Genomic DNA, 10,689 nt, shown 5'->3' on the forward strand with positions numbered 1-10,689 from the left:
GTAAGAAGATTCGTCAGACACCAAAAGGCTGTTGGTGAGGTTGTAACTATCCCCCATGTTTATCTTAACCTGGTGCCCGTCCTCTTCTCCTCCCTCTCCTTCTCACCCCATGTGGGAATCAGGGCTGGTGAGTCTGTGCCTGCCCTCCCAAGAGCCTCACTATACAGTCATTGTCTGCTTTTTTGACCATGCTGTCAGCCTTCTAATAAACTTCTTACTCAAAACCAATCTTCCACAGTATCCAGCCCTGCCCCAGGAGTCCTACACCTTTTAGACATTACCCTTTCTAGGGCTGGACAGGTGGCTCAGTGGTTAAGAGCACCCAGGTCCTTACAGAGGACCTGCGGCAGATAGGTTTCAAAGAGTCTCTTTATCTGTAAGTGCATTAAAACAATGAACCCTGTTAGGTTTTAGGTGGAGCAGGGTTCAAGAGGACCCTGAGGCTGGTTCCTGGGGAATAAACAGTTTACTAGCAGAATTATTAATGCTCTGGACAGATGGAAGGGCCACAACATGGCGGGAGCTCCAACACCCAACACTGGAAACAGAGAGTACAGCAGAGGCTCTGAGGAGAGAGGTCAGGGCCAAGTGATGGAGATGGGAGCCTCTCATTGCTGAGGCTCACAGAGGGGCGGAGTGGGAAGCAGGAGTGAGGCCATCAGTACCGCTTTGATGTAAACTCACTTTCCATGTGAGAGATCCTGGTGCCTGACCTCTATAATGTTTGGATAAGACACTATGTCTTACTGGGGAGCCTGTAGGAACCTTGGAGAGGCTGTCGTAGATACTGTGGCTCCAGAAGAAGCTAGATCACAACATTTCATTCCTATAGACCCCAGGAAATTTGAATTCCCCCAGAATAGGAGTGGGTGTGGGTGGTGGAGGAGGAGGGTGCAGGATTGAGCTGGGGTGAGGGTAGAGCATCTGCCTGCTTCTCTCTCCAGGAGGGGTTCACAGCTATGCAGAGACCGTGGCTCATGACATGCACGCCTTGACATGAGTGCTTGGATGAGCGGTATTCCTGCCCCCACCGCCCTCTCCTCTCTATTCTTTACCCTCACTTCAGTAGTCTATGCATGGATGTGGGAATGGAGTTTCTGGATCTCTCTGTCCCTCGTGTTAAGGGGGCCTTATTCAATAACTTTCCCTTTTCAGCCCTCCTAATTTGGCTGTTCTAATTGGCTTCTCAAGGACTGGTGGCTGGATCTGACTGCTGAGGCCCCGTACTCTCTAACAGGTGTGTCTCGCTGCCTCTGAGATGGATGGCCTGAAACTCAGGAAACAGCTGACACCTCTGAACTGGCTTAGGGTGAGGCTTAGTTGGGGGCTCATTTGCATAACGACAGTGATGAACTTTGGGGCCCTTCAGTGCTAGTGGATAGACATTGCTTTTGTTCAGCACTTGGCCCCCCTCTCACTAAAAGCAGGGGAGCTGGAGAAAGGCCTCTGTGATTAGAGCACTGGTTGCTCTTGCCAAGGACTGATTTGGGTTCCCAGCACCCCTTTTTGGCAGTTCGCAGTCACAGTACTATCTCAGGACCCACACCCATAATGGTTTCTACTTATGATGTCTGGGCTTTTCACCCAGGAGCTTGTGCCCGCTAAGCACTTACTCAGCAACTAAGATTCACTCCCAATTTTCCTAAAATGCTTTGAAGCAGGGTCTCATGTAGCTCAGGCTGACCTTACATCCATTATGTAGCTGAGGAGAGACCCTGAACTCCCCAGCCTCCTGATTCAGCCTCTCCAGTGCTGTGCGACAGGAGTTTGCCATCATGTCTGGTTTATGTAACCCAGACACCTGCATGCCAGGCAATTACTCTACCCACTGAACCACATCCCCAGGCCTTCTTCAGGCTGACGGTGTAGTTCGGAGATGCTCGGTGTGTATGAGGCCTTAGACAACATCCTCACACCTGAATGCATGAATGCAGAGAACGTTAAACTCATGATATCCACTCTCCAATCATCTGTCTTCTAGCTGGTGACAGTGGATGTGTCTTAGAGCTTTTGGAATCTCAGTTTCTTTATATGGAAAAAGGTGCCGGAGCCCCTCGGTTAATGCCGCCGCTGAGTCTAGAGCCCCCCTCGGCCTTCCCCCTTGCTGAGTGACCTCTGGCGGGTTGCTGAACCTGTCCTAGTTTGTGTTCTGCACGGCAGGGATTTTTGTGACGATCAGGGGAGCAGTGTGTGCAGACAGCAATGTGTGAGTCAGGCATGCTCAGAACTAGAAGGTGTGAGTGGGCAGCCAGGACTGAAAGTGGAGCTGGGCAGAGAGGGGGGTCTCAGGATACTTTTCAAAGAAGGCGGATTACCAACAACTTTTGTGGGGCTTTTATCAAGTTCCCTGGGGGGTAGGGAGAGCTGGTGACATCACAACTGCTTTGCCTGTGGGATGGTCCCTGTGAGTACCTCCGCTGTTCCCCTGTCCTCCCTTTCCCTCCTCTTCCTTTCTCCCTGCTTTTCCTGTCTTTCTATTCTTTTCTTTCCCTTTTCTATTTTACTCCATATTGTTTTATTGTATCAAGACATGGCCTAACGTATTAGTCTGGGCAGGACTTGAACTCACTATGTACACGGCTTGAACTCCACATTAGCTTCCATGCCTGGGGTCTGGCTCCTGACATTCTTTTACAAAATTGATTCTACGAAGGCAGGGGAAAGGTCAATTCAAGAAGTGTCCCTGAGGGGTTGGGGATTTAGCTCAGTGGTAGAGCGCTTGCCTAGCAAGTGCAAGGCCCTGGGTTCGGTCCCCAGCTACGAAAAAAAAGAAAAAAAAAGAAGTGTCCCTGAGCTCTTCACTTGAGTGATAACCTTAAAAAAATCCAAAGCTGGGGCTCTGGGAGTGCTTGGCTGGTAAAATGCTGTGACAAAATGCCTTTGTAAGAGCAATGTAAGGGAGGGCTTCTTCTGATTCACAGTTCGAGGGTCCAGTCCGTCCCGGTGGGGGTGTCACAGTGGCAGGACATCCACAGTCAGGACCAGAGAGATGAATGCTGGTCCTCCGCATTTGTGGGCGCTTGTTTTCTCCTCTTCCTTACAGTCCAGGGTGCCAGCCCAGTGCCAAGGCAGTCACGTGGGGGAGGGTCTAACCACTAGGACTTCACTTGGTTTGGGCTGTGCTCACACCTAGAAACAGTTGCAACCTGGAAGCTCCTGGAGGCCGCTGCACATTGACCTTCAACAATGAGAGAAGCCAGTCCCTTTAGCAGGCCCCGATAGGGCCAGTTTCTAGTCACACACATCTGGGAGCACATCCTGTAAGTGTGGTTGGGGTGCTTTTGCTAAGGTAGTCTTTTACTTTCATAATTTGTTTATTTTTATTTTATGTATATTGGTATTTTGCATACTTGAATGCCTGTGTGAGGATGTCAGATCCCCTGGGACTGGAGTTACAGTTGTGAGCTGCCATGTGGCTGCTGAGAGTTGAACCAGGGTCCTTTGAAAAAACAGCCAGTGCTCTGAGTCATCTTCCCAGCCCCTGTCAAGGTAGTCTTATAGCTTTGTTCTGAATGAAGTTTGCAAATCTTCAAGGAATTTCATTTCATCCTCTGACGACAGAGTCAGGCAGTGTGGTGCCCACCTTTTTTATTCCCAGCACTTGGGAGGCAAAGGCAGGTGGCTTTTTGAATTTGAGGCAGTCTGGTCTATACAGTGAGTTCCAGGGTAGTTAAGGCTACACAGAGAAACCTTGTCTAAAAAGACATGCCCAGTCTCCCATGCGATTCGATTCCTAGTGCCCATGTGAAACTGCTGGTGCAGGCCTTGGGGCTGACCAGGTTCCTGACCTTAGGCTGACACCTGCGGTGGTTTCTTAGCCTGCACATGCTCATGCATGCACATGTGCACACTCTTGCGTGGACACACACGTACGTAAGATTTTCTTTGAGACCATGTATGAGCACACACACACACATGCTCACACAATACATTTCAGCACAGGTTTGGACTATTCCTTAGCAAAATTTACTATGGTGCTACAACACTCTACGGGCAGAGGCAGGACATCTCAAGTTTGATGGTAGTCTGGGCTACATTGAAAGGCGTTTTTTTCTCCTGAAACCAAGTCAAAGAGTAGCCCCTAAACAAATGCCTCAAAGCCAAGTGTGGAATGCATGTGTGTTACTGCAGTGCATTAGAGGACAGAGTTTGTGAATCCTGCTCTTGGTGGTTTTGATTTTGTTTTTTCTCAGACAGGGTTTCTTTACGGAGCTCTGGCTGTTCTGGAACTCCCTCTGTAGACCAGATCTGCATGCCTCTGCCTCCCAAGTGCAGGGACTAAAGGCATGTGCCACTGTGTCCAACTTGAACCCTGTTGGTAAGAACAAAACTAAACAAACAGCTAAGCTGGATCAGGATTGTGCACCTGCATTTTGTCCCTCGGGAGCTGGAGGCTGGATCAGCAGAAATTTGAGGTTGTCTTGGCTATGGAGTGAGTTGGAGGCCAGTCTGGGTTACATGAGACCCTGGACTCAACAATCAAAACTCTAAATGAAACTGTTTCTGTGGACAGGGGAGAAATTGTAAAAAATAAACAACATTTCAAAAATTCTGACAGCTTCTCTGGCTTCTGTAGGCATGACACCCACACAATAACCACGTATAAAAATAAATAAAAATTAAAACAAACAAAAAACAAACAAAACCATAGCACTCCTCCATAGTGCACAGTGATATTCCGGGCTTTGGGTCCTTTAGTTTTAGGGACATCTTTTATTTTTTTCTATCAGATTGTGGGAACTTTGATGAGTTGAGTGTGTGGCAGGGAAGACGGTACAAACAGACCACAGAAATGCCCTGTGGTCAATGTTTTTTTTTGGGAAGCACAGAGGACTGGCCCGAGGGCCCACACACAGGATGTGGCTATGGTTTCTTGTGCGATAGTACTGACCTCTCCCACACCTGGGCTCCCATCCTAACCCCATCCAGAGCTGTGTGGTGAGAGAGAAATGAACACGAATCCTCTATGAATCCTAATAAAAGGTGGGGACCTTGTGTCTCAGCAGCTCAACTGTCAAAGTTGCTCACTGGGAGAATGGCGACATCCATTCTTCAGTCTTAGGCAGGTCCCCGAGTAGCTATGGGTTTCCAGAAATCCCCCATATCTGTTTTACTCTCTCGCTTCCCTGGCCACCTTGCTCTGGCTTCCCTTCTGTCCTAGGTGACTACAGTCAGAGTCATTTGAGGGAACCTCAGCAGAGGGGCTGCCTGGATCAGGTTGGCCTGTGGCCATTCTGAGGGGATTTTCTTGCCGGGTGGTTGGTGCAGAGGAACTCAGGTCACTGTGGGCAGCTCTACCTCCACTGGCGGGGCTGTATAAAAGAGCTGAACTCAGGAGGCAGGGCGGGTGGGTCTCTGTGAGTTCAAGGTCAGCTTGGCATACATAGTGACTTGTATGACAGCTAGGGCTACATAGAGAAACCCTGCCTCAAACAACAGCAAAAGCAGCAGCAGCAGCAGCAGCAGCAGCAGCAGCAGCAGCAGCAGCAGCAGCAGCAGCAGCAGCAACAACAACAATAACAATAACAACAAACCAACAGTTGGTTAAGCACAGAGCCAGCAAGCCAGCTTAGCCGGCTTTCTGTGTGGTCCTGCTTCAGTTTCTACAGGGTTCCTGCTCTCAATGGTGGACTGTGGACTGAGACTATAAACTAAAAAAAAAAGTCCTGGTGTTTATGACAACAGTGGAAACCAAGTGAGGAAAAAACCCTGCCCTTCCAACCAAGGTCTCTAGTGGTACAGGCTGGTCCTCTACTCTCTGTGTAGCCCAGGATGGACCTTGAATATCTCCTCCTTTGTCTATACCTCCCGAGTTCTGGGATGACAGGTGTGTGCCAACCTACTGGGCTTTAGATGCGGCTTCTGAGGGAAGGTTAGGTGAACGTCTTTTTCCTCCAAGGCTCTGTCTGTGGGAGTTTTGCACTGCTTTGGGGGAAAAGCTGTTCAAGCCCTGTTCGGGGAGTTGTTACACTTAGTCAGTGCTCCGATCTCAACCTCAGGAACAGAAGCAGTTTGAGAGGAAGGAAGTGTAAAGTATAGTATGGGAAGGTCCTGCGTGTGCTGAGGCAGGGTTTCCTCTGCCCCTCCCCCACCCCTCCCCATCAATGACAAGTGTCAGTATATACTTTAAATTTTTCATCACTTTCCAACCTTTTCTCCTGGTCTCTTCCCCTAAAGCAGAGGAGGGGGGAAAGAGTCTAGTTCCTTTTAACACTTAAAAACAATTTAGGGCTGGTGAGGAGCTCAGAGGGGAAGGTGCTTTGTTGGCTAGTCGGATGGTCTGAGCATTCCTGATGTTTGCATGGTGGGAGGACAGAACCGAGTCTCACAAGCTATTCTCTGGCCTTCTAGTTAGCCAAGGCATGCGGTGCCTGTCAAAGCCAGCAGAGGCCGGAGTTTAGGAGGTTGTGGGCCACTTGGTGAGAACTGGGTCATCTGCAATAGCAGTCCACCCTGTTAATGGTTCCATCTCCCCGTCTCTGAAGTTGCCTATTACCTCAGTATCGTAAAGACCTTCTTCTAAGACTCTGAACAGAGCTAACACAACAGCAGAGCAGACATAACCTGCTCACGTTCACTGAGAGACTTGCTGGTGAAGGGCTCCTCATGCCTGGGTGGGTTGAAGAAGGATACTCAATCAGCTGCTGAGGGCACCGTCATGATGGACAAGCGTGTGATGGAGTGACAGGAAAGGTGAAGCACCAGTGTAGAGATGGAAGAGATCAGAGTTGAGGTGTTTGTACGCCAGAGAAAAGTGGAACTGGAGACTCAGTGGTGGTGAGGAATAGGCAGATAAGAGGAGACCATGGTGAGGTCTTGGCTCTGGTTGTTGTCTGTGGCCTGAGTTACCACCGAAGGCCAAGCAGATATTTGTGGTCTGGGCTGCCACCAGGGCCATGGGGATAGCTGAGAGCCATGCTGCCATGGGAGAGTCCTGCTGATTTGAGTGGTCTGTGCTGCCACCTGAGGGCCCATGCTGCTGCCAGGGGGTGGGGCATGTCTGGCTCTGTGTTTCTATTGCAGCTGTACCAGGCCCACGTTAGCACCAAGGGCCATGCATGTGTTCCTGGCCTGGCCTGCTGCCTGAGGCATTGTGCTGGCCCCACCTCTTGCTGGTCAGCACACTCGGAGAGCTGGCTTTGCTCCTCATCTTGGCATCACAGTAAAGCTGACCCTGATGTCTGGAGATTGGGTGAGCCTGCCTAAAGGCTTGAGCTAGAGAGAACTGGCCTTGCCCCTAGTCTGCTTTGGGATGGCTTGAGGAAGGGAGGAGACATCTTCCCCTTCCCCCTTGCCACATGCAGCAGGTGGGAGAGATGGCCGTGAGAGTGGGTGAGCCCTCCCTGCCTTTCACTGGTTGCAGTACTTGGGAGAGCAGACCTTGCACATCACCTGGGTAGCACAGAGGAGCTGACCCTGGTGGCAGGGGTGTGAGGGAACCAGCCCAGAAAATTGGAGAGCAGGAGAGTTGACCTTGTCTCTCACCGGCTGGTACTGGGTGAGCTCTCTGGGGTATTGCTGGAGAACTTGCTCTACTGCAGGAGAGCTACAGGGCTGGTCGGCCAACTCAGCTACTGTCCAGACTTAGAGCCAGGGCTTTCAGTTGGTCCGCTTCAGCATCTACCCCATCTATGAAATGTGGAGCGTGTGAAGGGGCCAGCCCTGTAGATCTAAAGCAGCAGGATCTCCATGACACAAGGCAATAGCAGGATATCTGAGAGAAACTCCAGAGAGGACTCAGTATTGGTAGTGAAGCAAAAGCCTTGAACCAGACCAATGACTTATTGCAATGAACATTTGCAAGAAGTGTGGACGAAAGTGTATACTTGTGACACACTGTGACACACTGCAGTGTATACTTGTGACACACTGTGACACACTGCAGCTTCTACAAGTTGTTATTTCTCTTCTCTTATTTTCTTTTAGGAAGACATTGCAAGGACAGAGAGTGGATACAAAGGGATGGGGAGATGAGTGAGATTGGGGTGCATGATGTGAAAATTGCAAAGAATCAATAAAAAAGTGAAAATAGATTATTTCTCCTCTCATGGTCAGTGGGATGTTTTATTACTTGAGGAATCTGCACTCCTCCCCCCAGGGGGTGGAAATCTCTGTGACCATCACAGATGATCCATGGGAGGCAAGAAGGGAATTGGCTTCCACATGACTAAGTAGCTGGTGCTGGTTTACACTCCAGGAGTCTGACCCCAAGTGGTTTATTTCAGGCACATTAAAGCACAGCACATCTTGGTGAAAACTTCCTGATGACAATTGACACAAACCTGTGAGCACACATACATCTCCTGGAGGAGCAAAGTCGATAAAGATCAGGCAAGGCTATACCAAACTTTTGTAAAGTGCATGAGTGCTCCTTTAAAAGTCTGTAGATGGACTGAGAAAACCAAGCTCACAATAAAGGTCTGGAGGAATGACCAGATGTGGTCTTGGTCACACAGCTCAAAGTCATCGAGTTATTAAGCATGGCTGTTTCCAGTTGTCTTCTGGGGAAACAGGTTATTAGTGCCTTCCTTTGAAGGAAAAACCCTGTGTGTTTACCTGTGGGCACAAGGACCTCACACCTCCTGCACTGGTGAATCGTGTTGCTTGCAGGACAGTGGGGGGGGGTGAGAACAAGGAGTGAATGAAAGCAAACAATATGGAGTATTAGGAGCATCCAGCAGTCGGCTACTAGGAATTTTGGGGAGCTCCTGGATAACTTTTGTTGAAAAAAACTGAAAAAACCCCAAACCTCTGTTCATCCCATCTAAGGATCTGACTACAGATAAAAGACACAAACCCATCTGAATCCAACTTGATGAACTAATAGATCTGCTGAGGTTATTTATAGAAGCACAGACTCAATGGTTATCCTGTCAGCAACTGCATGATGACCACCCTTGGAACCCCGTGTAGGATTTTCCAAGATCTTGATCTTACTGCTTATATAACTTAGGGTGGTGGTGGTAGTTTGTCAATCCTGTAAGTTTCAGGGACCATCTGAGACTTGTGAGTTATTTATTGTTTACTTTCTGAGTTTTAACAGCCCCTTTCTAAGATGGAATGCTTCAATTCAGGGGAAATTTCTTTACAACATGCAGATGGTGAGCTAGCTACCTGGGTGTCCCAAGTTCAATGTGAGCCACTCTAGAGTATGAAGGCCTTTTAGTAAATTCCCAACCTTCCCAACTGCTGTCTTCCTAGCTTTGTCCATGTGCATGTATGCATGCACATGCACACGCGCGTGCGTGCGCGTGTGTGTGTGTATGTGCACACATACATGTGTATATGTGCATTGTGTCCATGTGACTCCTATGCAGAGCCCAGAAGTCCATGTCAGATGTCTTCCTCTATTGCTTTCCTCACTGTCTCTCTGAGACAGGGTCTCTCCTGAGTCTGGAACCCACTGATCAGCTGTTTCCATTTCCAGTCCTGGAACTGCCGACACACTGACTGACTTAGCTTTTTATGTCGCACTGGGGATATGAACTTAGGACCTCCTGCTTGCATAGCAAGCATTCCTAGTCTTAGTCGAGGTATCTCCCCAGCTTCTCATATGTTAACCTTGATACCTTGTCCCCACTCCTGTCATTCTGCTTCTGCCTCATCTCTTCAGAAGTGCTTGTGTGTGTGGCTGTTGGTACCTCAAGGCAACATTTTTAGTGATTGATACAGAAAACCCATAAACTGTTTGATATTTCTTTTTCTTTTGGGAGGCCAATCCAAGTTGTTCCTTTTGATATGGCTGAGTTAGTGATTCATTTGTAACAGCATTAGAGCTCAGTGATGTTGCACTGGAGGTGTGAGACTGTGGACCCTCTCTCACACACACATGCACAAACATATGCACACACACGTGAACATACACACATGCATGCATGTGTACATGCACACATGTGCACATACACTCACACATGCACACATTTGCATATATACATGCACACATGTACACACACACACAGGAGAGATGGAACAGATCTAGGCTCCTTCTAAGGAAATCTAGCCACCATTTTGGTATCAGCCCACCACATGAACAGGCACCAGAGTGGGGGCTCACCCTTAAATCCTCCTCCTCCTCCTCTTTGTCTTTTCCCTACCTCCATCTCTTCATCTCTTTCTTCCCCACCTCCCTATTCCTTCTTCTCTTCCCTCCATTCTCCTCCATTTCTCTCTCCCCCTCCTCTTCATCTTCCTTTTCTCTGTCTCCTCCATCATCTTCCTCTCTCCTTCCTTCTCTACACCTCATCCTTGTCTATAACCATTGGGCAGCCAGGCAGAGGACAATGTTTCACAATGTTGCCAGCTACCGTCTGCCCAGAGTCTTTGCACTGAGGGCTCCCTCATCTCGTACCCTGGCTCTTGATGCAATGGACTCATTCTTAGGTTTCAGGAGGAAATATTATTTCCTCAAAAATCTTTTTCTGACAGCCATCTGACTAACTCAGATTGTCTAATACTTATCATAGCATTCTGCTTGTTTCCTTTGGGGAATGGGTCCTGCATCCTCCCTTTCTTCCTCCCTCCCCCATCTCTCTTCCCTCTCACTACCCCACACCCCGGACAGACGTGTACAGGCCACACATCAGGTGTCTGCTTCAGTCACTCTCCATTTCATTCTTTCTATTTTTTCTAGAAAATGAGAGAGAGAGAGAGAGAGAGAGAGAGAGAGAGAGAGAGAGAGAGAGAGAGAAC

The sequence above is a fragment of the Rattus norvegicus genome, chromosome 9, assembly GCF_036323735.1.
Source record: "Rattus norvegicus strain BN/NHsdMcwi chromosome 9, GRCr8, whole genome shotgun sequence".
Classification (NCBI taxonomy): domain Eukaryota; kingdom Metazoa; phylum Chordata; class Mammalia; order Rodentia; family Muridae; genus Rattus; species Rattus norvegicus.